Source organism: Balaenoptera musculus, chromosome 17, assembly GCF_009873245.2.
Source record: "Balaenoptera musculus isolate JJ_BM4_2016_0621 chromosome 17, mBalMus1.pri.v3, whole genome shotgun sequence".
Classification (NCBI taxonomy): Eukaryota; Metazoa; Chordata; class Mammalia; order Artiodactyla; family Balaenopteridae; genus Balaenoptera; species Balaenoptera musculus.
Genome location: NC_045801.1, coordinates 14,625,237 through 14,627,617, shown reverse-complemented (window position 1 = coordinate 14,627,617; position 2,381 = coordinate 14,625,237).

Genomic DNA, 2,381 nt, shown 5'->3' with positions numbered 1-2,381 from the left:
AGGCATGATCCCTGCCCTCTAGGTGCTTACGCTCAAGCTGTGGAAGATGTGAATTCACGTGATTAAAGGTAAAAAGGAAACTAATCTTCGCCGAGGGTCTCCTCTGTGCCAGACACCGTGTCAGGGTGTCCAGAGGTTATCGGATTTATTCCCACAGCAACTCTATGAGACCAAGATGGTCATCCTCATTCCTAAGGTGAAAATTGGAGCTCAGAGAGGTTAAGTAATTTACCCAAGATTGCACAGCTAGTAGTGTCAGAGCCAGGGTGTGCACTCAAGACCGTCAGACCCCAGAGCCTGTGTACTTTCACTAATCATGGTGCCACACTATGTACCAAGAACTCCTCTGGGGCCTGTGGGGATCACAGAGGGGAAGGAGCCTCAGTGTCTAACTCCAGGCCCTTGATGTCTGGTGAAGGGTGAACAGAAATAACTATGATATTGAGGTAATGCAGACCGTACCATGGGGCTCTGGGGGGTCTGGGTAGCATTTGTGGAGGAGGTGGCATGTCAGAGGGGTCTTGAAAGACAGAGGCCTGTACTCTGCAGATGTGGGGCTGGGGAAGAAGACCCTGGAGGGAGAGAACAGTGGTAGGAATAATAACAGCACACCCAGCATTATTCTGTGCTAAGACCTGTCATGCTTTGCAAATCCAAACTCATTAAATCCTTACATCAGTCCTAGGAGGTAGATACTATTATTATCTTTATTTTACGGTAGGTCAGAAAGGTTAAATAACTTGCCGGTGGTCACACAGCTGGTAGATGATAGAGCAGATATTAAACCCAGGCTCTGGAGGGGGAAGTGAAGTCAGCCAGGAGTGTCATATTTGCAGGGGCAGCAGGACGGAGGGTCAGATTGAAAAGGTAGTCTGGGGCTGGCTCCCAGAGAGTTCACATGCCAGGCTGGGGAGTCCAGCCTTTGCCCTGTGACCTTGGTGACCTCTGGGAGGCTTTGAGGTAGGGGAGTGGTGTCAGCAACCTGTGTTCAGGCAGATGACTCTGCTAGAAGGGGATGCCCGAGAGGAAGCAAGATCGTAGGTTGGAGAGGGGTTGGGAGGTTGCTGTCCTTACCCCGGGGGGCACGGATGGCAGCAGTGTGTATGAGGGTTGGGGAGGTGGGGGTGGGTGGCAGGGGGAGGGGACTTGCCCAGATGCAGGCCTGGCCTCTTATGCAGCGGGCGCTCAGTCGGAGATGGATGAGCTGCGACATGTGCTCAGACCACGATGAAGAGCAGTGTGGCATGAAAGGCTGTGCTGTGTGGTGTCCGTGCAAATGCCATCGGAATCCTGGGCCTGGAGGTCAGACCCCTGTGGGCTGGGCTGGCTGAAGGCAGCTTCAGGGCAGAGGACAGAGGGGGGTCTCCCCAGAGGATGGACAGACGGAAGGAGGAAACCATGCACAAGGGTTTCCACTGTCCTGATGGACTCATCTGCCCACTGGGGTTGCTGCTACCTGCCTGCATCAGAGGGTTCCCGGGCGTGTTTTTTTTTTTTTTTTTTTTTTTTTTTAAACATCTTTATTGAAGTATAATTGCCTTACAATAGTGTGTTAGCTTCTGCTTTATAACAAAGTGAATCAGTTATACATATACAATATGTTCCCATTTCTCTTCCCTCTTGCATCTCCCTCCCTCCCACCCTCCCCATCCCACCCCTCTAGGTGGTCACAAAGCACCGAGCTGATCTCCCTGTGCTATGCGGCTGCTTCCCACTAGCTATCTATTTTACATTTGGTAGTGTATATATGTCCATGCCACTCTCTTACCCTGTCACATCTCACCCCACCCCCTCCCCATATCCTCAAGTCCATTCTCTAGTAGGTCTGTGTCTTTATTCCCGTCTTGCCACTAGGTTCTTCATGGCCCAGGCGTGTTTTGAAGGCCAAATGAAACAATGCTTATAAAGCACGTGGTGAATTATTATCTTGTGCCCACATACAAAAGGAGCTTGGTCCCCTGGGGAACTGGGGAGCAGCTGGTGGCTGTGGGAGTTGCTTCACTGGTCAGCAAACGCACTGGCTTCTGGTGACCTGGAAGGGGGACTGCTTTGCCCTCTGATGACAGCAGGCTCACTCCCCTTTCTACAGGAGCAGTGACTGGAGCAGGGCTTTCCACCTTGGAGCAGAGTAAACCTAGGCCAAATGGACGCGCTCTCAGTCTTAATTCACCAACCCTCAAGGGCACTATGCCAGGGTGGGGGTGTGGCTGTGACTAGTGCCCGGTTCTTGTCTTCCCGAGGCTCTCAGTTTAATGGCCCAGGTGTGATAGAGTATTCCTGTCCCCTTTGAGTAGGATTGCACATCATTGCCACGTTAAACACCCGTGTGGTCGTTTAACTTGCTTTGAATAATGAAATGTCAAAAGAATAAATGTGTATTA